We start from the raw sequence: 27,317 nt of genomic DNA on the forward strand, positions 1-27,317 counted from the left end.
CAACAATTAAATAAAACTATTAACCCTTAAGCCGTCACCCCCCCCCACATAGCAACCACTAAATAAAACTATTAACCCCTAAACCGCCATCCCCCCACATCGCAAAGTAGTAAACTGATATCTTAACCACTAACCTAACACCCCCTAACTTAGCCCCAATTAAAAGATACCTAAATTAACGTAAAAATAAACTACCTTAAAAAAAAAACAAAAAAAAACACTTACCTGTAAAACAAAATTAAAACCTAAGCTTAAACTAAAAAAAAAAACATTACTTAATTAATATTTAATTAATAATAAAAAAAAACCCTACCCTAACAAAAGGAAAAAAACTACCCTTACAAAATAAATAAAAAATTATCCAAAAAAATTACAAAAAACACCCCAAATTAAAAAAAAAACCCCTAATCTACAAATGAACTACCAATAGCCCTAACAAGTGCCTTTTTGTAGGGCATTGCTCTAAAGCTAACAGCTCTTTTGCATAAAAATACATCAATTAACCCCTAATATTACAACCTTCCCCCAACCCCACAAAATAAAAAAAATCCTAACTAAAAAATCCCTAATCTACCCATTGCCCCAAAAAGGGCATTTGAATGGGCATTGCCCTTAAAAGGGCATTCAGCTCTTGTTGTGCCCATTAAAAAAAAAACTAATCTTAAAAAAAAAAACACTAACACCCAAAATTGGTACTCACCAATGATGAAGGGCGGCACTCCATCTTCATCCATCATGGGGCCATCTTCTTCAAACTTCATCACAGCCGCGGTCCATCTTCTATCTTCAGCCAGGCGACACGGAAGTCCTCTTCATGCGATCTCCAACCGCGCACTGAAGATTGAATGCAAGGTACCCCTTTTATATAGGGGTACCCTTGCATTCCTATTTGCTGATTTGATTCTTCAAATGCAAGTCAGCCACTAGGATGAAAGCTTTTTTCTTTTAATCCGGGCCACAGTGTGTACTGTCCCTTTAACACCATTTGCATAGCGGCATTATATAATAGTGATTATTATAGCATTATCTTTATTACTCCTGTAGCTTTTATCTAATGTAGATTTGCTGACCTCATATACTCATATACTTTTAGATAAAGAAACCTGCTGGAATATCTCAAATCAAGTACAAAACCGAAGTGCAAATGAGCAATTCAGTCAACAGATCAATTCAACGCCCTGCTCCTGTAGAGAACTAAGACCTGTAATGATCAGTGTGTCATTGGCTATTATAACTGTGGTTACCATGGGAATAATTGTATATGGCAAACAATGTCACTTAGTGTCTACAAAAAGCCAACAAGCAGTGGGTAAGTACATTTTAAAACTTAAAATAAACCAGCAAGCAGTTGTTAATTACCCTAAAGACATTTTTTAATGTTGTTATTTATCCTTTAGCTGCAGAATTGACACGTGGTCTGTAGTAAAACATTGTAGCTTTTTTGGCAGTTAAAGGGTTAATAAGCAGTGTAATTCTTCAGTTTCTCATGGAAAATATATCACAAATATAAGAATAATATATTAGCTAAACAGTTATTGAATAGTCTTGTTTTCTTAAATAGACACTACACACAAACACACACATATATATATATAACACACATGACTCTAGACTATGAGATCCAAAACTTAAAGGGACAAAATACTATGATAAATACCGTAAAAAAAACTGACTAGTAAATATCACCTGAACATCTCTATGTAAAAATGGAAAATATTTTAACTCAAAATGTATTCAGCTGATAATAATAAGTATCATAGTAACATGTGCAATTCATTTAATCAGAAACATTTGTTTTGGGTTTTTCCAGATTTTTTGTCCAGACGAATTATGTACATATAGGCATTCATTTTGGATTTGGATTCATTACAATTATTTCCAATGGGAACAGCGAATATAGACACTAATATTAAGAAATATATTACACTATAGGCTTTGAACAATTAAAAGAACCTATCTTTCAAAGGTAACAGAACATACAACTCTCTGACTGAATTGGAGTCAATGATTAGCTCACAGATGCACATAAGTCACATATAGCTGTAGTCAAAGGACTAGATTTGGAGTTTTGCGGTAGCCGTGAAAACCAGCGTTAGAAGCTACTACGCTGGTTTTTACCGCCCTCAGGTATTTGGAGTCAGTGATTAAAGGGTCTAACGCTCACTTTCCAGCCGCGACTTTTCCATACCGCAGATCCCCTTACGTCAATTGCGTATCCTATCTTTTCAATGGGATCTTTCTAACTCCGGTATTTAGAGTCATGTTCTGGAGTGAGCGTTAGAAATCTAACGACCAAACTCCAGCCGCAGAAAAAAAGTCAGTAGTTAAGAGCTTTCTGGGCTAACGCCGGTTCATAAAAGCTCTTAACTATTGTGCTCTATTACAGTACACTAACACACATAAACTACCTATGTACCCCTAAACCGAGGTCCCCCCACTTTGCCGCCACTCGATTAAAATTTTTTAACCCCCTAATCTGCCGACCGCCACCTACGTTATCCTTATGTACCCCTAATCTGCTGCCCCTAACACCGCCGACCCCTATACTATATTTATTAACCCCTAATCTGCCCCCAACAACGTCACCGCCATCTACCTACACTTATTAACCCCTAATCTGCCGAGCGGACCGCACCGCTACTATAATAAAGATATTAACCCCTAATCCGCCTCACTCCCGCCTCAATAACCCTATAAGAAATAGTATTAACCCCTAATCTGCCCTCCCTAACATCGCCGACACCTAACTTCAAACATTAACCCCTAATCTGCCGACCGGAGCTCACCGCTATTCTAATACATTTTTTAACCCCTAAAGCTAAGTCTAACCCTAACACTAACACCCCTCTAAATTAAATATAATTTAAATCTAACGAAATAAATTAACTCTTATTATATAAATTATTCCTATTTAAAGCTAAATACTTACCTGTAAAATAAACCCTAATATAGCTACAATATAAATTATAATTATATTGTAGCTATTTTAGGATTAATATTTATTTTACAGGTAACTTTGTATTTATTTTAACCAGGTACAATAGCTATTAAATAGTTAAGAACTATTTAATAGCTAAAAATAGTTAAAATAATTACAAATCACCTGTAAAATAAATCCTAACCTAAGTTACAATTAAACCTAACACTACACTATCAATAAATTAATTAAATAAAATACCTACAATTATCTACAATTAAACCTAACACTACACTATCAATAAATTAATTAAATACAATATCTACAAATAAATACAATGAAATAAACTAACTAAAGTACAAAAAATAAAAAAGAATTAAGTTACAAAAAATAAAAAAATATTTACAAAACATTAGAAAAATATTACAACAATTTTAAACTAATTACACCTTCTCTAAGCCCCCTAATAAAATAACAAAGACCCCCAAAATAAAAAAATGCCCTACCCTATTCTAAATTACAAAAGTTCAAAGCTCTTTTACCTTACCAGCCCTTAAAAGGGCCCTTTGCGGGGCATGCCCCAAAAAATTCAGCTCTTTTGCCTGTAAAAAAAAAACATACAATACCCCCCCAACATTACAAACCCACCACCCACATACCCCTAATCTAACCAAACCCCCCTTAAATAAACCTAACACTAAGCCCCTGAAGATCTCCTACCTTATCTTCACCACGCCGGGTTCACCGATCGATCCAGAAGAGCTCCTCCGATGTCTTGATCCAAGCCCAAGCGGGGGGCTGAAGAGGTCCATGATCCGACTGAAGTCTTCATCCAAGCGGGAGCTGAAGAGGTCCATGATCCGGCTGAAGTCTTCATCCAAGCGGGAGCTGAAGAGGTCCATGATCCGGCTGAAGTCTTCTATCAAGCGGCATCTTCAATCTTCTTTCTTCCGGATCCATGTTCATCCCGCCGACGCGGAACATCCATCTTCACCGACGACTTTCCGACGAATGAAGGTTCCTTTAAGGGACGTCATCCAAGATGGCGTCCCTCGAATTCCGATTGGCTGATAGGATTCTATCAGCCAATCGGAATTAAGGTAGGAATCAGCCAATCAGAATCAAGTTCAATCCGATTGGCTGATCCGATCAGCCAATCAGATTGAGCTCGCATTCTATTGGCTGATCGGAACAGCCAGGTTTTTTTTCAGCTCAAACAGCCCCATTGTTTCCTATGGGGGAATCGTGCACGAGCACGTTTTTAAGGCTGGCCGCGTCCGTAAGCACCGCTGGTATCTAGAGTTGCAGTGGCGTTAAATTATGCTCTACGCTCCCTTTTTGGAGCCTAACGCACTGAAAACCCTGCCATTCTGTGAACTCTAAATACCAGCGGTATTTAAAAGGTGCGGGGGAAAAAAAGCATGCGTAGCTAACGCACCCCCTTGGCCGCAAAACTCCAAATCTAGGCCAAAGTGATTAAACATGTCTGAGCATCCTCTAGTCTCCCACCTCCCTATGCTAGGTTTAGGCTTGATCGGACATCCCTATATGTCTAACATCTAACATTTAGTGCCGGACTGGCTGTCCCTAACATCAGTCATTATTACTATGGTAGGATTGAACAGGGGAAGATGGACACATAAATGGTCATACCCCACGTACATAATTAAAAACAAACAAAAGCTGATTAACCAAACAATATAACTCCTTTCCTATAATTACTTTATAACAAAGTAAGGAATCAGAGCATGGGATTTTACTTTAGAATGTCCCTTTATATGTGATACTAAATGCCAGTCTTTGGTGCTACTTTAAGTATATAAATGTATTATCACCCTCACATTAAACATATGTTCTTAAAGGGACAATACAGTAAAATTAAACTCCTGTGATCCAGATAGAACATGTAATTGTAACAACTTTACAACTTATCTTTACTATCTTATTTGCTTTGTTCTCTTGGCATCTTTTATTGAATAGCATACCTAGGTAGGCTAAGGAAAAGCCTTTTTATGGGTTCATCTGATGTGTCCAGCTAGCTAGAAGTGCATTGTTTCTCCAAGGGATATCAAGAGAATGAAGCAAATTTTATAATAGAAGTAAACTGGAAAGTTGCTTAAAACTGTATCTGTAGTTCTAAATGAATTGTGGAAGAAATGTTTTGACAGGCCTGGCACCAGTGTAAGGCATCTTAGTAGCCGCCTTAGGGTGCCCCCAGCAGGGGGGTGCCGGATCTGCCTGCCGGCATTGGCAAATCAGCTTAAGTTTTTGAAAAATGGATGCGCACACAACAACGCTACGGCACACACTGTTCACTGACAGTGACTGTCACTCAGTCAGGACACAGTCTGTTGCAGCAGGGGCAGCATTATGCATGATGGGCATTTGGCAGCTCAGGGGTCAGGAGGGTGCTGGGCATGTGTGGGCACTACTGGGCAGTTCAGAGAGCTCGAGTCACTTGTCACTTGCGCTGCTGCGCATCGGCACTCCACTGACTCATCACTAAGAGTGCGTAACTGACTGAGAGACTGTCAGACATTGACGTGAGAGAAGCTGGAGGCGGCTTAGGCAGTGGAGTTGTGAGAGAGAAAAACACGTGATGGTGCCTCGTGACTACTTGTGTCACACTATCTACTATGATTTTGAAATTGAGGCTGAGGGAGCCACGTAAGGCTGCTGGGAAAAAAACATCAGTTTTGCATGATCATGTACATGGGTTATGGAGTATAATACATTAAATAACAACTATATACATATAAATTGTTATGCAGCACAGCCACTGTCTGATTTGCTATGCAGCACAACCACTGTCTGATTTATTATGCAGCACAATCACTGTCTGATTTGTTATGCAGCACAACCACTGTCTGATTTGCTATGCAGCACCTACACTGTCTGATTTGAACTTAGCCAACAATATGGAAGTGCTACCCATGCGCTGAACCAAAAATGGGCCAGCTCCTAAGTTTACATTCCTGTTTTTGAATACAGATACCAAGAGAACGAAGAAAAATTGATAATAGGAGTTAATTAGAAAGTTGCTTAAAATGTCATGCTCTAAAATGTTTTTTTTTAGTTTTTTACATCCCTTTAACTAGGATGGTATGTAATTGGGGGGGGGGGGGCAGGAAAATGTGTCCTTGCCTGTGTAGCCAAAAATCCTAGCACCAGCCCTGCATTTTGGGTTTCATGTCCCTTTAAATCTGCATAGCTCAAGAAGAGTTTTTTCTCATCTTCTGATAGATGATGTATCACTGTACACAACCCATCAGACATGAACTGAAGTATATTATACATGTACTGCATATGGTCATGTTTCAATGTAAAATTATTATCTTTTTCAGAAATGCAGAGGATGCCATTATAGGAGGTAAGTTGCTTCATTTTACAATTTCATCAGACCAGGGTGCCATGCAAAACACCATTGATAAATATCTTCTGTTAAAGATTAGTGCCTAATATAGGACAGATTACAAGTGGAGCGCAAAATATCGCTTTCGCTAAATCAAAATTTGCGCTCCACTTTGTAATACCAGCACAAGCAAATGTGCGCTGGTATTATGAGTTAGGTACTATACTAACACGACCTCGCGTTCACATTGTAAGCTTTGTTCTCACGAGAGCGTGCTTCCATAGGAGCAGTGAAAGGGGTAAGTTGCGCAGAGATGGGCCGCAAATGTAAATATATATGTATATGATTATTTACAGATATATTTATGTGTTAATATGTGTATATAAGCATATTAAGTATTAACACATAAATATATATGTATATCAGCATATACATATATATTTACAGGGAACACACAGTTCCCATAGACTGCAATGTAAAGGAACTTTTCAGTACCGTTTTTTTCCTAACACCCCACACCCACCAACTTGCTACCGCAAGCTCACTTGTAATGACTGGTTATTTATTGCACGCACTCAAATGGGCAAATTTGCCGGTTTGCGGGTACGCGATAAATTAGTACTCCACTTGTAATCTAGCCCTATATCTTTTGTAAATCTCCTAACCTTTAAGGGGTAAATGATGATTTGGAATAGCTTCCTGCTTCAAGATTTAGGGTCACATTCTCTACAACTCGCTGGAATGGAGTTAAATATCGCAATGAACCTCACTTTACACTACAATTAAATAAATTTAATTAATTACCTAAAATTACCTACAATTAAATAAAATTAACTAAAGTTAAAAAAAAACACTAAGTTACAGAAAATAAAAAGTAAATTACAAGAATTTTAAACTAATTACACCTAATCTAAGCCCCCTAATAAAATAAAAAAGCCTCCCAAAATAATAAAATTCCCTACCCTATACTAAATTACAAATAGCCCTTAAAAGGGCTTTTTGCGGGGCATTGCCCCAAAGTGTTACGATCAGCCAATAGAATGTGAGGTCAATCCTATTGGCTGATTGGATCAGCCAATCGGATTGAACTTCAATCCGATTGGCTGATTGCATCAGCCAATCAGATTTTTCCTACCTTAATTCCGATTGGCTGATAGAATCCTATCAGCCAATCGGAATTCAAGGGACGCCATCTTGGATGACGTCATTTAAAGGAACCGTCATTCATCGTTAGTCGTCAGGATCAATGGATGCTCCGCGTCGGATGTCTTCAAGATGGAGCCGTTCCTCATCGGATGGAAGAAGATAGAAGATGCTGCCTGGATGAAGACTTCTGCCCGTCTGGAGGACCTCTTCTGGCCGGATTGGATGAAGAATTCTGCCCATCTGGAGGACTACTTCACCCGGATTCGTTGAGAACTTAGGCCCGGCTGGGTGAAGACGGCTCAAGGTAGGGTGATCTTCAGGGGGTTAGTGTTAGGTTTTTTTAAGGGGGGTTTAGGTGGGTTTTAGAGTAGGGTTGGGTGTGTGGGTGGTGGGTTTTAATGTTGGGGGGGTTGTAATTCTTTTTTTAAAGGTAAAAGAGCTGATTACTTTGGGGCAATGCCCCGCAAAAAGCCCTTTTAAGGGCTATTTGTAATTTAGTATAGGGTAGGGAATTTTATTATTTTGGGGGGCTTTTTTATTTTATTATGGGGCTTAGATTAGGTGTAATTAGTTTAAAATTCTTGTAATTTATTTTTTATTTTCTGAAATTTAGTGGGGGGTTTTTAACTTTAGTTAATTTTATTTAATTGTAGGTAATTGTAGGTAATTAATTTAATTTATTTAATTGTAGTGTAGTGTTAGGTGTAATTGTAACTTAGGTTAGTATTTATTTTACAGGTACTTTTGTATTTATTTTAGCTAGGTAGTTATTAAATAGTTAATAACTATTTAATAACTATTCTACCTAGTTAAAATAAATACAAACTTGACTGTAATATAAAAATAAATCCTAAAATAGCTACAATGTAATTATTAGTTATATTGTAGCTATCTTAGTGTTTATTTTATAGGTAAGTATTTAGTTTTAAATAGGAATAATTTAGTTAATAATAGTAATTTTATTTAGATGTATTTAAATTATATTTAAGTTAGGGGGGTGTTAGGGTTAGACTTAGGTTTAGGAGTTAATAACTTTAATATAGTGGCGGAGGTGTAGAGGGGGCAGGATAGGGGTTAATAAGTTTAATGTAGGTGGCGACGGTGTAGGGGGGGCATATTAGGGGTTAATATGTATAATGTAGGGGGCGGTGGGCTCCGGGAGCGGTGGTTTAGGGGGTTAAACAATTTATTTAGTTGCGGGTTGCGGCGGGGTCCGGGAGCAGCAGTTTAGGGGTTAATAAGTATAATGTAGGTGGCGACGGTGTAGGGGGAGCATATTAGGGGTGTTTAGACTCGGGGTACATGTTAGGGTGTTGGGTGCAGACATTTCCCATAGGAATCAATGGGATATAGGGCAGCAGCGAACATGAGCTTTCATGAACATGATTGAAAACCAGATACGCTGGAACGGAATAGGGGCGAGCGTACCTGAGTGTTCTTTGATAACTTCCAAAAGTAGTGACGTAAGCATCGATCTGTGTCGGACTGAGTCCGGCGGATCGTATGTTACGTCACTAGATTCTGCTTTTGCCGGTCTGTAGGGCTTGATAACTACGGCGAATCAGGCTCGCCGCAAATACGCTGCGGAATTCCATTTTTCCAATTCATATATATATATGTCCATGTGTGTGTGCATATGTATTTATGTTTTAATATGTGTATATATGTATTTACAGACATATATACACATATAAATACATATGTATACACACACACATATATATATATATATAAATACTCAATGTCCATAGGGCACTGCACGCACTTTCAAAGGTTAAGGCTGCCCGGGGTGCATTCAATCAAATGCATATAAACCACAGAAAATAGGAGCGCACTCGCCGGGTCTTAATGAAATATTATTTATTCAAAGTGACGTTTCGGGGTTGTTAGCCCCGTCAATGGTCTGAGGACGGGGCTAACAACCCCGAAACGTCACTTTGAATAAATAATATTTCATTAAGACCCGGCGAGTGCGCTCCTATTTTCTGTGGTTTATATATATATGCATTGGGGCCCTTTGCAGTTAGGTAGATGAAAACAGGAGAAAACCTATTTATGCAGTATTCATATTTAATAAAGTTGTTTTCTACTGTGTATTTACTGTAAACATTTTGCATTCCAATGTTCTGCACATGGCAGAACATGTTCTAAATATTTATAAATAGATATTCCTATATATATATCTATACCTATATATATCTATACCTATATATATCTATACCTATATATAATTACAGTATCTCTATATAAATATATATTGTACCAAAAATCCATTAGATATTTATAGAATATGTATTTATGAATAAATAAAACATATTATTTTATGTGCAGAACATAGGAATGTGAAATATTCATATTTTCATGTCGGGTTAGCATGCAAGAGAATATGCGATCGGCTTTGCACGAGAGTGAGTTGTTTGTTTCCACTTTTTTTCCTCTTTGACTTCTATTTGGGGAATTCGTGAACGTGTGCGTGATATTTGGCTTCAGCTTTTTTTCACTTGTCAGCTTATCGCACAAGCGAAAAGAGTTTACTTTCCACTCATAATACGAGCGTACCCTTACGTGTGCAAACAGCTTACTTCTAGAGCAATTAACGCTCAAGCGGGAGTATTAATTAGTGCTCCACTTGTAATCTGACCCTTTGTGTGTTTATATTAGCTACTGGACTGAATAGGAGAACATGTTCTTCAGTATAGGGGTTACTATGTTGGTACGTTAGACACATACCCTGGTTCTTGTATTTTGTTTTACTTTTTTTTCTCCAATATGTGGGTTAAATACAAATAGATGGAGCAGTAATTTATAGTTCACAACCCTTTTTATTTCTTATGTGTTCTTAGGATCTTCATAGGAATGCCAACAAAACAGATCTAAAATCCAATGTAAGAGATTTCGGTGAGTTAAGAATAACACAATATAAACTTGTTTTCCATCTCTTTATAAACAATTTCTCCTTTACATGCATGCATATGCCTAAGTATAACTAACCCTCGCCTAGATTATGAGTTTTGCGCTATAGAGGGTGCGAAACCAACACAACAAAAGTTGCGTTATTTCACCCTCCATAGTGTTGCCATTACAAGTTTCTGAAAAGTCTCCTTGTGCATGCGATATGTTGGCATCAAGCTCCATACCGCATAAAATCCAAGGGCTGAGAATACATGCTCATGCACACTTTCCCCATAGACATCAATGGGGAGAAGGTGTTAAAAAAAAGACAAACGCCTGAAGCGTGTTATGGCTATCGCCGAAATGCAACCCATTGATGTCTACGGGGAAAAAAAAGTTACGTTTAAACCTCACACTCTAACATAAACCCTAAGTCTAAACACCCCTAATGTAAGGGGTCAAGCAGTGAGTTGGAGGACAAGAATTGAGTTCCCTATTGTCTTCTTCACACCTCATTACCTGCCCACTTGACCCTATCCCTTCACATCTAATACCTTCTCTGTCTTCTACCCTCACTCCAGCTCTTACTCACATATTCAGCCTATCCCTTACTACCGGTTCATTCCCATCTTCCTTCAAACATGCAAAGGTCACCCCCATCCTCAAAAAAACCCTCCCTCAACCCCAATTCTACTGCAAACTACCGCCCCATATCACTGCTTCCGCTAGTTTCAAAAATCCTGGAAAAACTAGTCTTCGATTGGTTAACTTCTTGTCCTCCAACTCACTGCTTGACCCCTTACAATCTGGCTTCGGTTCCCAACACTCAACTGAGTCTGCCCTCACCAAGGTTACCAAGGTTACTAATGATCTTCTTTATGCTAAAAAAACGGCCACTACTCAATATTTATCTTACTTGATCTGTCTGCTGCCTTTGACACTGTTGACCATCCCCTTCTCCCACGGACTCTCAGCTTCTTTGGGCTCTCTGACACTGCCCTTTCCTGGATCCACTCTTATCTCTCTAATAGGTCCTTTGCTGGCGACTCCTCCTCTCCATTGCCTCTGTCTGTTGGAGTACCTCAAGGCTCTGTTCTGGGTCCTCTACTCTTCTCTATTTATACATCCTCACTGGGTAAACTTATTAGTAGCTATGGCTTCATCTACCACCTCTATGCTGATGATACTCAGATCTACCTATCCACCCCTTCACTCTCTCCTTCTGTCCTTTCTCACATCAGTGTCTGCTTATCTGGCATTTCTTCTTGGATGGCCTCTCACCACCTAAAAATCAATATATCCAAGACTGAGCTCCTTCTAATTCCCCCCTCTAATTCTACCCTGGTTCCTAACTTTTCAATCACTGTTGGTGACATCACTATCTCCCCATCACCCCAAGTCTGCTGCCTAGGAGTTACACTTGACTCCAATCTGTCCTTCATACCCCACATCCAATTGCTCTCTTCCTCCAGTCCCAACCACCTACACACTATCTCCAAAATCCATCCATTTCTCGGTGCTAAAACTACTAAACAGCTAATCCACTCCCTCCCTGGTAATCTCCCGACTTGACTACTGTAATAACCTACTAACTGGCCTCCCTCTCTCCCGCCTCTCCCCTCTTCAATCCATCCTAAATGCCTCTGCTAGGCTAATCCACCTCTCCCAACCCTCTGTATCTGCTGCACCTCTCTGCGAGTCCCTTCACTGGCTACCCATCCACAGCAGAATTAAATTCAAAATTCTCATCCTGACCTACAAAGCCCTTACCAACGCAGCCCCCCCCACCTGTCCTCACTCATCAACAAATATACTCCAGCCTGCCCCCTATGATCCAACAATGACCTGCTCCTTGCACCTTCTACCATCACCTCCTCCCATGCTAGGCTACAGGACTTCTCTTGTGCGGCACCAACCATCTGGAATGCACTTCCTAGAGCTGTCAGACTCTCCCCTAACCTTTCCTCCTTTAAACGCTCCCTAAAGACCTTTCTGTTCATGGAAGCCTATCTCCAAATCAGTAACAAATGAGTTCTACTTGCCTAACTGCTGCCCCATTTAACTCCACACTAACATCATTCTCACCTTTGCAGTCCCCACCTCCTGTTTCTCGCCCTCCTACCATCTAGATTGTAAGTTCCCACGGGAACAGGGCCCTCAATTCCCCCTGTATTTGTTTGTTAAACTTTGGTGTCTTTTACAGTGGGGCAAAAAATTATTTAGTCAGCCACCAATTGTGCAAGTTCTCCCACTTAAGAAGATGAGAGAGGCCTGTAATTTTTTGATGAGAGAGGCCTGTAATTTTTTGATGAGAGACAAAATGTGGAAACACATTCAGACAATCACATTGTCTGATTTGGAAAGAATTTATTTGCAAATTATGGTGGAAAATAAGTATTTGGTCATCTCAGTACTGTCATTGCCAACAAAGGATATATAACAGAGGTCAAACGTTTTCTGTAAGTCTTCACAAGGTTGTCACACACTGTTGCTGGTATGTTGGCCCATTCCTGCATGCAGATCTCCTCTAGAGTAGTGATGTTTTGGGGCTGTCGCTGGGCAACACAGACTTTCAACTCCCTACAAAGGTTTTCTATGGGGTTGAGATCTGGAGACTGGCTAGGCCACTCCAGGGCCTTGAAATGCTTCTTACGGAGCCACTCCGTTGCCCGGGCGGTGTGTTTGGGATCATTGTCATGCTGAAAGACCCAGCCACGTTTCATCTTCAATGCCCTTGCTGATGGAAGGATGTTTGCACTCAAAATCTCACGATACATGGCCCCATTCATTGTTTCATGTACACGGATCAGTCGTCCTTTTCCCTTTGCAGAGAAACAGCCCCAAAGCATGATGTTGCCACCCCCATGCTTCACAGTAGGTATGGTGTTCTTTGGTTGCAACTCAGCATTTTCTCTCCTCCAAACACGACGAGTTGTGTTTCTACCAAACAGTTCTACTTTGGTTTTATCTGACCATATGACATTCTCCCAATCCACTTCTGGATCATCCAAATGCTCTCTAGCATACTTCAGATGGGCCCGGACATGTACTGGCTTAAGCAGGGGGACACGTCTGGCACTGCAGGATCTGAGTCCCTGGCGGCATAGTGTGTTACTGATGGTAGCCTTTGTTACGTTGGTCCCAGCTCTCTGCAGGTCATTCACTAGGTCCCCCCTTGTGGTTCTGAGTTGTTTGCTCACCATTCTTGTGATCATTTTGACCCCACGGGGTGAGATCTTGCGTGGAGGCCCAGATTGAGGGAGATTATCAGTGGTCTTGTATATCCTCCATTTTCTAATTATTGCTCCCACAGTTGATTTCTTCACACTAAGCTGCTTGCCTATTGCAGATTCAGTCTTCCCAGCCTGGTGCAGGTCTACAATTTTGTTTCTGGTGTCCTTCGACAGCTCTTTGGTCTTCACCATAGTGGAGTTTGGAGTGTGACTGTTTGGTTGAGGTTGTGGACAGGTGTCTTTTATACTGATAACAAGTTCAAACAGGTGCCATTAATACAGGTAATGAGTGGAGGACAGAGGAGCCTCTTAAAGAAGAAGATACTGGTATGTGAGAGACAGAAATCTTGCTTGTTTGTAGGTGACCAAATACTTATTTTTCACCATAATATGCAAATAAATTCTTTCCAAATCAGACAATGTGATTTTCTGTATTTGTTTCCACATTTTGTCTCTCATAGTTGAGGTATACCTATGATGAAAATTACAGGCCTCTCTCATTAAGTGGGAGAACTTGCACAATTGGTGGCTGACTAAATACTTTTTTGCCCCACTGTATATTGTATTGTACTGTACTTTTATCTTTGTACCCATGGACAGCGCTGTGGAATCTGTTGGCGCTTTATAAATAAAGAATAACAATAATAATAATTTGTCACACCCCTAATCTGCTGCCCCCGACATCACTGACACTGAAATAAAGTTATTAACACCCTAATCTGCCGCTCACCGACATCGCTGCCACTAATAAAAGTTATAAACCCCTATTCCGCCGCTCCCCAACATTGCCGCCACTAATAAAAGTTATTAACCCCTAAACCTCTGGCCTCCTATATCACCGCCACTAAATAAACCTATTAACCCCTTAACCGCCAGCCATACACATCGCAAAAAAATAAATTAAACTATTAACCCCTAAACCTAACAACCCTCTAACTTTATATTTAAATTACAATATCTCTATCTTAAAATAAATAAAAACTTACCTGTGAAATTAAAAAAGTTTAAACTATAAATTAACCTAACATAATTATTATACTAAACTATTATACTAAAATTAAAATAACTACCAATTAAAAAAAAACAAAATTACACATTAAAAAAACCTAACACTCCTAAAAAAATTTAAGTCTAAAATTACAAAAAATAAAAAATACTAAATTACGAAAAATAAACGAAATTATCAAAAATAAAAAATTACACCTAATCTAATAGCTCTATAAAAATTAAAATGCCCCCCAAAATAAAAACACCCCTAGCCTACAATAAATACCTATAGCCCTTAAAAGGGCCTTTTGTAGGGCATTGCCCTAAAGAAATCAGCTCTTTTACCTTGAAAAAAATATGAAGACCCCCCAACAGTAAAACCCACCACCCAACCAACCCCCCAAAATAAAAAACCTAACTCTAACAAAAACCTAAGCTACCCATTGCCCTGAAAATGGGATTTGTATGGGCATTGCTATTAAAAGGGCATTCAGCTCTTTTACATTGCCCTGAAAAGGGCATTCGGCTCTTTTTAAAAAGCCCAAACCCTAATCTAAAAAAAAACCTAACACTAACCCCCGAAGATCCACTCACAGTTTCTGAAGTCTGGACATCCATCCTCATCCAGGCGGCGAGAAGTCTTCATCCAGGGGGCATCTTCTATCTTCATCCAGGGGGCATCTTATTTCTACATCCCGGCAGCATCTTCTATTTCCATCCTGACGGCGCGGAGAGTATCCATCCTTGAAGACATCAGGCGCGGAGCAACCTCTTCATACGGTCACCGCCGTACACTGGAACTTCAATGCAAGGGAGCCTTTTCAAAATAGGCATCCCTTGCATTCCTATTGGCTGATTTGATTCTTGAAATTCAAATCAGCCAATAGGATGAGAGCTACTGAAATCCTATTGGCTGTTCAAATCAGCCAATAGGATGAGAGCTACTGAAATTCTATTGGCTGATTTGAACAGGAGTTTGAGTATGAGCTTTGTGAAAACATTTTTGTTACACAAAATCCACAACTACTGCTCTCAGATGGCGGTATGGATCATGTCTGTATCGGCTGTAACGCAAGCATTTTAGCCTCACCACACAACCTGTAATACTGGTGCTATGGAAATCCCATGCAAAAACTTAATTTTTTTGAGTGCAGGATTGACTTTGCGTTACAGGCTAAAATATATAGCTATACCGACATGACTCGTAATGGCTGCATTACTGTTTTTACTCTGAAATGGCCATTTTTTCAGCGTTGAAACCGTAACACACAACTCGTAATCTAGTTTTATGTTTTCCCTCTTTTTCCCCTCTCTCTCTTTTTTTCTTGTCCTTTCCATCCCAACCTTTACTAGCTCCACTTTCCCCCATAACGACCCTTATCCCCCCAGAATTTAGGGGCTTCTACTCCCATGCATTTGGTTTGAGGTTTCTTCTTTCTATATAACAGTGCATTCAGAAAGTATTCGGACCCCTTCATTTTTGCACATTTTGTTATGTTGCCAAAATGGTTTAAATAGTTTTTCCACATCAATCTACACTCCATACTCCATAATGACAAAGCAAAAAACAGACTTTTGATAACTTTTAAACTTTATTAAAAAAATATCACATTGACATAAGTATTGAGACCCTTAACACGTTACTTAAGTAAAGCACCTTTAGCAGTGATTACAGCCTCAAGTCTTTTTGGGTATGATGCAACAAGCTTTGCACACATGGATTTGGGGGTTTTCTGCCATTCTTTTCTGCAGATCCTCTCAAGTTCTGTCAGGTTGGATTGGGACCATTGGTGGACAGACATTTTCAAATTTTTCAAGAAATATACGATTTGGTCTTTCTAAATCATGTCCAATCAATTGAATTTGCAACAGGTGGACTCCAATCTAAGTGTATAAACATCCGGGAGATGGGTGGTTGGCTCTTCAGTGGAGGGAAGGGAGTGGGAGGGCCATACAATACATGGAACAAAAAATAAAAGGAAGAGTGAGGGAAGGGGCGCTACACTACAGAAAAAATGTGGGGTGGGGGTGTAGGGGGTCCCTAACTATTGATCATGGGATGGGGAGGGGGGAACCACTACACTACAGATTTTTTTAATATAAATAAATAATGACCTTATATAGGTACTGGCAGACAGCTGCCAGTACCTAAGATGGTAGACATTGTTAGAGTTGGAGGATAAGGGTGGATCCTACACCACAGAAAATATATATAAAAAAAATTGTAATTAAAAAAAAGTCTTCCATTTTTATATTGGCAGACTGTTTGCCAGTACCTACGATGGGGGTGACCAGTGGAGGGTGAGAGAGGGAAGGGAGCTGTGTGGTAGGGATCATGTAGGGATCTGGGGGTGTGAGGTGTCAGGTGGGAGGGTGATCTCTACACTAGAGCTAAAATAAACCTTACAAGCTACCTGATTAACCCCTTCACTGCCAGGCATAATAGAAGTGTGGTGCGCAGCTGCAATTAGCGGCCTTATATTTACCAAAAACCAATTACAAAGCCATATATGTCTGGTATTTCTGAACCAAGGGGATCCTAGAGTAGCTTTTGCAATAATTTCTGCTATGATTGCACAAGCATTATGTAAATAATTTCAGTGAGAAACTCTCTCAATCTTAAACACACATGCAATCCAAGTACTCTCCTACTATAACACAAACCACAAATAATCTCTTACACAAACACATGCACTAGTGATATAGAGCAGGAGTTAGGACAAGGGAAAGAGAGAGCGCTAGTTATATAGAGCAGGCGTTAGAACTCAGGGGAAAGAGCTTGCGCTAGTTATAAAGATCAGGCACTAATCAGGGGATAGAGCAAGTGCTAGTTTGTTGTTTTTACTTATGATGTGAAGCTCATTTCCAATTGTTTGTGGTGTTTTCAATAAGAAAATTTTAAAACAGTCAGTGTGTATGACGTGAAAATATCGGGCATATTTATCAAGCTCCATATGGAGCTTGATGCCCCGTGTTTCTGGCGAACCTTCAAAAGACCGCTGCTCCATAACCTGTCCACCTGCTCTGAGGCTGCGGACAGCAATCAACCCGATCAGATATGATTGGGTTGATTGACACCCCCTGCTAGCGGCCGATTGGCTACAAATCTGCAGGGGACAGCATTGCACCAGCAGTTCACCAGAACTGCTTGTGCAATGCTGAATGCCGAGAGCGTATGCTGTCCACATTCAGTGATGTCTGTTGGACATGATCCGCTGATCGGATCATGTCAGACAGACATTTGATAAATAGGCTCCTATGTGTGTGTGAGTTTGTTTGTATGAGTTAGAGAATGTGCGAGTGTGTAAATGACGGTGAGTGTGAGTATGTGTGTCTGTGAGAGATAGTGTGAGTGTAAGAGAGAAAGAGTGCATATGTGAGTGTGGGCCTGATATTAGACGTGGTATTGTAATGTAGGAGTATCTGTTTCACATAAAGTACACTACATAGCAACATAAACATTTCTCAAAATAACATTTGTGTTTATAATTTTTTAAGGTCCTTGCTGTACTGACGAGACTTCTTAAAATATCTTGTATGAGCGGCAAGGTTTTTATATCAGGCCCTGAGAGAGTGAGTGTGTGTGAGAGAGTGAGTGTGTGTGAGAGAGTGAGTGTGTGAGAGAGTGAGTGTGTGTGAAGCAGAGAGAGAGAATGAGATACTGACGTGATGCAAAGCTACTTATTTTTAGTGTGTTAGAGTGTTTGTGTAAGAGCATGTGTGTGTGTGTGAGAGAGCCTGTGTTTGTGAGTTAGAGTGTGTGTGTGTGCGTGTATGAATATGCATGTGTATGTGAGAGTAAGAATGTGTGTATGTGTGAGACAGTATGTGAGAGTGAGAATGTGTGTATGTGTGAGACAGTTTGTGTGTGAAAGAGGGAGTATGTGTGTTAGAGAAAGAGAGTGTGTGTTTGTGAGATAGAGAAAGTTTGAGCGTGATTGAAAGAGTGTGTGTGTGAGTGTTTGTATCTATGAGAGTGTGTGAGTGAGAGCCTGTGTGAGAGTGTGTGCATGTGAGAGTGTGTGTGCATTTGTAAAAGATTATGGCATCTATTTATCAAGCCGTCAACCGCAAATACGCTGGAATTCCGCAGCGTATTTGTGGCGAGCCTGATTCCCCTTAGATAGGATTGAGCTTGCATTCTATTGGCTATTCCAATAAGCCAATAGAATGTGAGCTCAATCCTATTGGCTGATTGGATCAGCCAATAGGATTGAACTTCAATCCTATTGAATGATTGCATAAACCAATAGGAATTTTTCTACCTTAATTCCGATTGGCTGATAGAATTCTATCAGCCAATCGGAATTGAAGGTACGCCATCTTGGATGACGTCACTTAAAGGACCCGTCATTGTTCAAGAAGACTCCGGATGAAGAGGATGCTCTGCGTCGGATGTCTTGAAGATGAAGCCGCTCCGCGCCGGATGGATGAAGATAGAAGATGCTGTCTGGATGAAGACTTCTGCCTGTCTGGAGGACCACTTCGTCCGGCTTCGTTGAGGACTTCGGCCCGGTTGGGTGAAGACTTCTCAAGGTAAGGTGATCTTCAAGGGGTTAGTGTTAGGTATTTTTAAGGGGGTATTGGGTGGGTTTTAGAGTAGGGTTGGTTGTGTGGGTGGCGGGTTTTAATGTTGGGGGGGGATTTGTGCTTTTTTTTACAGGTAAAAGAGCTGATTACTTTGGGGCAATGCCCCGCAAAAAGCCCTTTTAAGGGCTATTTGTAATTTAGTGTAAGGTAGGGCTTTTTTATTTTGGGGGGGTATTTTGTTAGGGGGATTAGATTAAGTGTAATTAGTTTAAAAATCTTGTAATATTTTTTTATTATTTTCTGTAATTTAGTGGGGGGTTTTGTACTTTAGATAATTTTATTTAATTTTATTTAATTGTAGTTAATTTAGGGAATTAATTTAATTATAGTATAGTGTTAGGTGTAATTGTAACTTAGGTTAGGTTTTATTTTACAGGTATATTTGTATTTATTTTAGCTAGGTAGTTATTAAATAGTTAATGTAATAACTATTCTACCTAGTTAAAATAAATACAAACTTGCCTGTAAAATTAAAATAAACCCTAAGATAGCTACAATGTAACTATTAGTTATATTGTAGCTATCTTAGGGTTTATTTTATAGGTAAGTATTTAGTTTTAAATAGGAATAATTTATTTAATGCTAGGAATATTTATTTAGATGTATTTAAATTATATTTAAGTTAGGGGGTGTTAGGGTTAGGGTTAGACTTAGGTTTAGGGGTTAATAAATTTAATATAGTGGTGGCGGTGTAGGGGGGGCATATTAGGGGTTAATAAATATAATGTAGGTGGCGGTGGGCTCCGGGAGAGGCGGTTTAGGGGGTTAAACACTTTAGTTAGTTGCGGCGGGGTCCGTGAGCGACGGTTTAGGGGTTAATACATTTATTAGAGTTGCGGTGGGCTTCGGGAGCGGCGGTTTAGGGGTTAATAACTTTATTTAGTTGCGGTGGGGTCCGGGAGTGGTGGGATAGGGGTTAAACAGTTTAGTATAGTGGCGGTGTTTAGTGACAGTATACCAATAAAGCTGGGAAAAAGCTGAAGAGCAGCGAGATCGATGACTGTTAGTTAACAACAGTCTGCTGCTCATCGCCCCGTACTTGGTGCGCGGCTTTTTTGACATCTTTTTTGGTAATTTTGGAGAGCGTATTCAGTTCCGCGGCAGCAATGTTAGGCTATCTTAGGCGAGCGTATTGGTGCCGTCGAATGCAGGTAAGTTGACGTCTTGATAAGTAGATGCCTATGTGTAAGAGTAAGTGTTTGTGTGAGAGTTAGAAAGTGTGTGTGTCAGAGAGAGAGAGTTAAAGAAAGTGTGTGTTTTTGTGTGAGAGGAAGAGTGTGTGTGTGTGTGGGTGAGAGAGGTGTGTGAATGTGAGTGTGTGTGTGTGAGAGAGAGAGAAAGTGACTTGCCATTTTAAGCTTGTTTGCAAATGTGTTGCAATTTTTTACTTGCAATTTGAAGGTTATTTCTAATTGTGCTTGTGGTGTTCTTAATAAGGAAAATGTTTTTTTGCTGAGAATCAGCTTTTTGCTGAGTGTGTGTGTTAGTGTATGAGCATGTGAGAGTGCGTGTGTGAAAGAGGGAGTGTGTGTGTTAGAGTGACGGTGTGTGAGAGTCTTTGTATCTGTGAGAGCGTGTTTGAGTGAGAGTGTATGCATTTGAGTGTGTGTGCATTTGTGACAGATTGTGTGTGCGAGAGAGTGTATGTGTGAGAGTTAGAGAGTGTCTTTGTGTGTGTGAGTGAGAGAAAGAGTATGTGAAAGTATGTGTGTGAGAGAGAGTTAGAGAAAGTGGGGGGTAGTTATCAAGCCGTCAACCTCAAATACGCTGCGTATTCCGCAGCGTATTTGTGGCGAGGCCGATACGCCTTAGTTATCAAAGGCTCGAGACCGGCAAAAGTAGAATTTTGTGACGTAAGCTTCGATCCGCCGGACTCAGTCCGACACAGATCGATTCTTACGTCACTCCAGATGTTCCGCACACAAGTGCGGCACATTCTCACTACTTTTGCTAGCTATCAAAAAACTAGCAGGTACGCTCGGCACTTTTACGGCCCAGCGTACCTGGTTTTCAAAGCGCCAGCCTGGAGGCGGCGGATCCCATAGGAATCAATGGGAGTCTGACCATAGCGAAAGTACAAGTTCGCTGCTGACAGACATCCCATTGATTTCTATGGGAGCTGTCTACACCTAACACCCTAACATGTACCCCGAGTCTAAACACCGCTAATCTGTCCCCCCTACACCACCGCAACTAAATAAAGTTATTACCCCCTAAACCGCCGCTCCCGGAGCCCACCGCAAGCTACTCTATACATATTAACCCCTAAACCGCCGCTCCCGGAGCCCACCGCAACTATAATAAATGTATTAACCCCTAACCCGCCGCTCCCTGAACCCGCCGCAACCTATATTAAATGTATTAACCCCTATCCTGCCCCCCCTACACCGTCGCCACCTATAATACATTTATTAACCCCTAATCTGCCCCCCCTACACCGTCGCCACCTATAATAAATTTATTAACCCCTATCCTGCCCCCCACTACGCCGCCGCCACTGTAATAAAATGATTAACCCCTAAACCTAACCCTAACCCTAACGCCCCCTAACTTAAATATTAATTAAATAAATCTAAATAAATTAACTCTTATTAACTAAATGAATCCTATTTAAAACTAAATACTTACCTTTAAAATAAACCCTAATATAGCTACAATATAAATAATAATTATATTCTAGCTATCTTAGGATTTATTTTTATTTTACAGGTACCTTTCAATTTATTTTAACCATGTACAATAACTATTAAATAGTTATTAACTATTTAATAGCTTACCTAGCTAAAATAAAGAGAAATGTACCTGTGAAATAAATCCTAACCTAAGTTACAATTACACCTAACACTACACTATACTTTAATAAATTATTCCTATTTAAAAATAAATACTTACCTGTAAAATAAACCCTAAGATAGCTACAATGTAATTAATAATTATATTATAGCTATCTTAGGATTTATATTTATTTTACAGGTAACTTTGTATTTATTTTAGCTAGTTAGAATAGTTATTAAATAGTTATTAACTATTTAATAACTACCTAGCTAAAAGAAATACAAAATTACCTGTAAAATAAATCCTAACTTAAGTTACAATTAAACCTAATACTACACTATCATTAAATTAACTAAATAAACTACCTACAAAGAACTACAATGAAATACAATTACATAAACTAACTAAAGTACAAAAAATAAAAAAAGCTAAGTTACAAAAAATAAAAAATTAAGTTACAAACATGTTAAAAATATTACAACAATTTTAAGCTACTTACACCTAATCTAAGCCCCCTAATAAAATAACAAACCCCCCCAAAATAAAAAAAATCCCTACCCTATTCTAAATTACATAAATTTCAAAGCTCTTTTACCTTACCAGCCCTTAAAAGGGCCATTTGTGGGGGCATGCCCCAAAAAGTTCAGCTCTTTTGCCTGTAAAATAAAAATACAACCCCCCCCCAACATTAAAACCCACCACCCACATACCCCTAATCTAACCCAAACCCCCCTTACAAAAACCTAACACTAATCCCCTGAAGATCATCCTACCTTGAGTCGTCTTCACTCAGCCGAGCCACCGATGGAACTGAAGAGGACATCCGGAGCGGAAGAAGTTAATCCTCCAAGCGGCGCTGAAGAAATCTTCCATCCGATGAAGTCATCATCCAGGCGGCGCTGAAGAAGTCTTCGATCCGGCCGATGTCATCTTCAAAGAGGCGCTGAAGAGGTCTTCTATCCGGGCGAAGTCATCTTCCAAGCCGGGTCTTGAATCTTCCTTCCGCCGACGCGGAACCACCTTCTTCACCGACGGACTACGACGAATGACGGCTCCTTTAAGGGACGTCATCCAAGATGGCGTCCCCTCAATTCCGATTGGCTGATAGGATTCTATCAGCCAATCGGAATTAAGGTAGGAAAATCTGATTGGCTGATGGAATCAGCCAATCAGATTGAGCTCGCATTCTATTGGCTGTTCCGATCAGCCAATAGAATGCGAGCTCAATCTGATTGGCTGATTGGATCAGCCAATCGGATTGAACTTGAATCTGATTGGCTGATTCCATCAGCCAATCAGATTTTCCTACCTTAATTCCGATTGGCTGATAGAATCCTATCAGCCAATCGGAATTGAGGGGACGCCATCTTGGATGACGTCCCTTAAAGGAGCCGTCATTCGTCGTAGTCCGTCGGTGAAGAAGGTGGTTCCGCGTCGGCGGAAGGAAGATTCAAGACCCGGCTTGGAAGATGACTTCGCCCGGATAGAAGACCTCTTCAGCGCCTCTTTGAAGATGACATCGGCCGGATCGAAGACTTCTTCAGTGCCGCCTGGATGATGACTTCATCGGATGGAAGATTTCTTCAGCGCCGCTTGGAGGATTAACTTCTTCCGCTCCGGATGTCCTCTTCAGTTCCATCGGTGGCTCGGCTGAGTGAAGACGACTCAAGGTAGGATGATCTTCAGGGGATTAGTGTTAGGTTTTTGTAAGGGGGGTTTGGGTTAGATTAGGGGTATGTGGGTGGTGGGTTTTAATGTTGGGGGGGGTTGTATTTTTATTTTACAGGCAAAAGAGCTGAACTTTTTGGGGCATGCCCCCACAAATGGCCCTTTTAAGGGCTGGTAAGGTAAAAGAGCTTTGAAATTTATGTAATTTAGAATAGGGTAGGGATTTTTTTTATTTTGGGGGGGTTTGTTATTTTATTAGGGGGCTTAGATTAGGTGTAAGTAGCTTAAAATTGTTGTAATATTTTTAACATGTTTGTAACTTAATTTTTTATTTTTTGTAACTTAGCTTTTTTTATTTTTTGTACTTTAGTTAGTTTATGTAATTGTATTTCATTGTAGTTCTTTGTAGGTAGTTTATTTAGTTAATTTAATGATAGTGTAGTATTAGGTTTAATTGTAACTTAAGTTAGGATTTATTTTACAGGTAATTTTGTATTTCTTTTAGCTAGGTAGTTATTAAATAGTTAATAACTATTTAATAACTATTCTAACTAGCTAAAATAAATACAAAGTTACCTGTAAAATAAATATAAATCCTAAAATAGCTATAATATAATTATTAATTACATTGTAGCTATCTTAGGGTTTATTTTACAGGTAAGTATTTATTTTTAAATAGGAATAATTTATTAAAGTATAGTGTAGTGTTAGGTGTAATTGTAACTTAGGTTAGGATTTATTTCACAGGTACATTTCTCTTTATTTTAGCTAGGTAAGCTATTAAATAGTTAATAACTATTTAATAGTTATTGTACATGGTTAAAATAAATTGAAAGGTACCTGTAAAATAAAAATAAATCCTAAGATAGCTACAATATAATTATTATTTATATTGTAGCTATATTAGGGTTTATTTTAAAGGTAAGTATTTAGTTTTAAATAGGATTCATTTAGTTAATAAGAGTTAATTTATTTAGATTTATTTAATTAATATTTAAGTTAGGGGGGCGTTATGGTTAGGGTTAGACTTAGGTTTAGGGGTTAATCATTTTATTACAGTGGCGGCGGCGTAGTGGGGGGCAGGATAGGGGTTAATAAATTTATTATAGGTTGCGGCGGGTTCATGGAGCAGCGGTTTAGGGGTTAAACTATTTATTTAGTTGCGGAGAGGTGCGGGATCAGCAGGATAGGGGTTAATAATTTTATAATAGAGGGCGACGGTATAGGGGGGGCAGGATAGGGGTTACTAGGTATAATGTAGGTGGCAGCGGTGTCCGGGAGCGGCGGTTTAGGGGTTAATACATTTATAAGAGTTGCGGCAGGGTCTAGGAGCGGCGGTTTAGGGGTTAATACATTTATAAGAGTTGCGGCAGGGTCTAGGAGCGGCGGTTTAGGGGTTAATACATTTATAAGAGTTGCGGCAGGGTCTAGGAGCGGCGGTTTAGGGGTTAATACATTTATAAGAGTTGCGGCAGGGTCTAGGAGCGGCGGTTTAGGGGTTAATACATTTATAAGAGTTGCGGCAGGGTCTAGGAGCGGCGGTTTAGGGGTTAATACATTTATAAGAGTTGCGGCGGTGTCTAGGAGCGGCGGTTTAGGGGGTAGTAACTTTATTTAGTTGCGGGGGGGCGCCGGTATAGGGGGTAGAACAGTGCAGTTTAGTGTGAGTGCTTAGTGACAGGCTAGCAATAAAGCTGGGAAAAAGCCGAAGGGCAGCGAGATCGGATGAGTGATAACTGTCACAGTCCGCTGCTCATCGCCCCACGGCTTTTTGACAGCTTTATTTGATAACTTAGGCGTATTTTTTCAGGTCCGCGGCGGCGAAGGTAGGCGAGCTTAGGCGGACGTATTGGGCCGGCGAAGCCAGAAAAGTAGACGGCTTGATAACTAGCCCCCAGTGTGTGTGTGTTTTTGAGAGGTAAAGTGTGTGTGAGAGAGAGAGTGTGTGATTGTGTGTTACAGAAAGTGTTTGTGAAAGAGAGTGTGTATGTGTGAGAGTGGATGTGTTTGAGTAGATCAGAATGAGTGTGTGTGTGTGTGTAAGAGAGAGAGAAGGTCTATATGTGTTTGTGTGTGTGAAAGTGTGTATGTGTGAAGATTGTGTGTGTGAAAGAGATTTAATACATTTGTGTGTGAGAGAATGTGTGAATGCGAGTGAATATGTGTGTGTATGAGAGAGAGAGAGAGAGAGAGAGAGAGAGAGAGAGAGAGAAAGAGTGACTTGTTATTTAAGGTTTGTTTGCAAAAGTGCTGCAATTTTTACTTGTAATTTGGAGCTTATTTCTAATTGCGCTTGAGGTGTTAAGGAAAATAACAGGGAGATAGAAAAAGTGTGTGTGTAAGCATGAGAATGTATGAGTGAAAGAGAGTGAGCAAGAGAGAGTGTGTGAGAGAGAGTGTGTGTGTGAGAGAGACAGTGTGAGGGTGTGTGTGAGAGAGGGAGTGTGCACACATGTCATGTGTGTGTGCACGTATGTGTGAGTGAGATAGTGAGTGTAAGATAGAGAAAGTATTTGCGTGATAGTGTGTGAGTGAAAGAGAGTGAGCAAGATTCAGTGTGTGTGTGTGACAGAGTGAGTGTGTGTGAGCTAGAGAGAGAGTGTGTGTGTGTGTGTGTGTGAGAGAATGTGTGTGTGATTGAGAGTGCGTGTTTAGCATTTGTATCTTCGCTTCCTACTTAACCCTTTGTTTGTTGGATTGAACTGCCTTCTTAATACTGACCTTTGTCTGTTATACTGGATTTGTATTCGCTTAACCCTTTGTTTGCTCCCTCGATTGAACTACCTTTTCAATACTGACCTCGACCTGTTATACTCGATTTAGCCTTTCTGCTTAACCATTGTCTGCCTGACTCCTGACTTGCTGGTGTCATTAATGTTTAGTCTACTTCATATAGCAAACACATCAAGTAACAGCTGTGAGCCTTTCATCAAGTTGCTAAAGTTCCATCATTGTAACCTGCATATGATCTACCCACAAACAATATGATTTAGCAACTCAGTTATTTTGTTTATTCAGTAATTCTATGTGTAGCCCGAGGATGCCCAGCCATGATGATGGTCTCTGTCATGTAAACATACCTGATTACACGTGATGACAAGGTGACATAGGCTCTGAGATGCTGGGCGTTATGTAAACATACCTGATTACACGTGATGACAAGGTGACATAGGCTCTGAGATGCTGGGCATTATGTAAACATACCTGATTACACGTGATGACAAGGTAACATAGGCTCTGAGATGCTGGGTGTCATATAAACATACCTGATGACAAGGTGACAAAAACTCTGAGATGCTGGGTGTCATGTGCTTGTGAACCTTCAGTTTCTTATCATTTTCTGTCATTAGAAATCCTGTCAGGCAGTTTACCTTTCATTAGTTTCAGCATCATAAATAGAACAGCAAGTCAACCTCATTGCAGAGCCTTTGTAGCAGTCAATGGTGGCCCAGTAGTTGTGGGGCCCCACAGGTACTTTCTTACACTTATACACATCACTGTGAGCTAGATTACGAGTGCAGCACAATTTAGCCCCCGCTCGAGCGTAAACTACGTTAGACACAGGCTTTATGCGCGCATCTGGTTTTGCATGCAAAAAAAAAAACTAACACCTATACTTGCGCGCTAACCCAACAGGAGTTATGAGTGTAACTGTACTTTTAAATGTATTTTTGATGTGTTTTGAGTAACAGCTAATCAATGCTCTAAAGTCAGACTAACCCAACGCACATTAAATTTGATTGCACTCAAGCAAATG

At 39.9% G+C, this 27,317-nt stretch overlaps 1 long non-coding RNA gene across 1 annotated transcript in view; it reads left to right on the forward strand.

Moving 5' to 3' along the window:
- The first annotated feature begins 1,121 nt into the window (after positions 1–1,121).
- LOC128643602 (uncharacterized) overlaps positions 1,122–27,317 on the forward strand; it is a 43,826-nt gene continuing 17,630 nt past the window's right edge. Inside the window, exons 1-3 of the long non-coding RNA XR_008399843.1 lie at positions 1,122–1,309; positions 6,262–6,287; positions 10,259–10,300. This is a non-coding gene — a long non-coding RNA (uncharacterized LOC128643602). The remainder of the gene's footprint in view (positions 1,310–6,261; positions 6,288–10,258; positions 10,301–27,317) is intronic.

The sequence above is a fragment of the Bombina bombina genome, unplaced genomic scaffold (genome assembly GCF_027579735.1).
Source record: "Bombina bombina isolate aBomBom1 unplaced genomic scaffold, aBomBom1.pri scaffold_568, whole genome shotgun sequence".
Classification (NCBI taxonomy): domain Eukaryota; kingdom Metazoa; phylum Chordata; class Amphibia; order Anura; family Bombinatoridae; genus Bombina; species Bombina bombina.